Source organism: Primulina huaijiensis, chromosome 2 (assembly GCF_012295235.1).
Source record: "Primulina huaijiensis isolate GDHJ02 chromosome 2, ASM1229523v2, whole genome shotgun sequence".
Taxonomy (NCBI): domain Eukaryota; kingdom Viridiplantae; phylum Streptophyta; class Magnoliopsida; order Lamiales; family Gesneriaceae; genus Primulina; species Primulina huaijiensis.
Window position 1 is genome coordinate 15,449,820 of NC_133307.1, and position 444 is coordinate 15,450,263.

A 444-nucleotide genomic window follows, 5' to 3' on the forward strand; every position below is an offset into this window, starting at 1 on the left:
CCCAAGTGTAGGTTGTCTGCAAGTAATATATTTCGTAAGTACGAGATCGATCCACAGAGAGGTTATTTTAAGTTTAAATTTATTAATTTATAGATTACCAAATGCAAGAACGAATTTTACAAATTATAAATTTTGTCAAGGCTCGAGAATTTATTCTTGGTTTATGCAATATTGTTTAACTAAAAGTAAAACAAAGGAAACCACCATAAAAAATGGTTCCAAGAAAATAAAAATATTTAAACACACACCTAATATAATATAGTTCCCACTATAGAAAATACCGAATTCACCGATATTTTATATATGGTACCTATGATTATATATATAACTATATAAATATATAACTGCATAAAATAAATGTTAAATTAAATCATTATATTTCATTTAGAACAACCGGCAGAGCCACGCTATTGCCTAAATGAAATATATGATTTAATAAGTTAG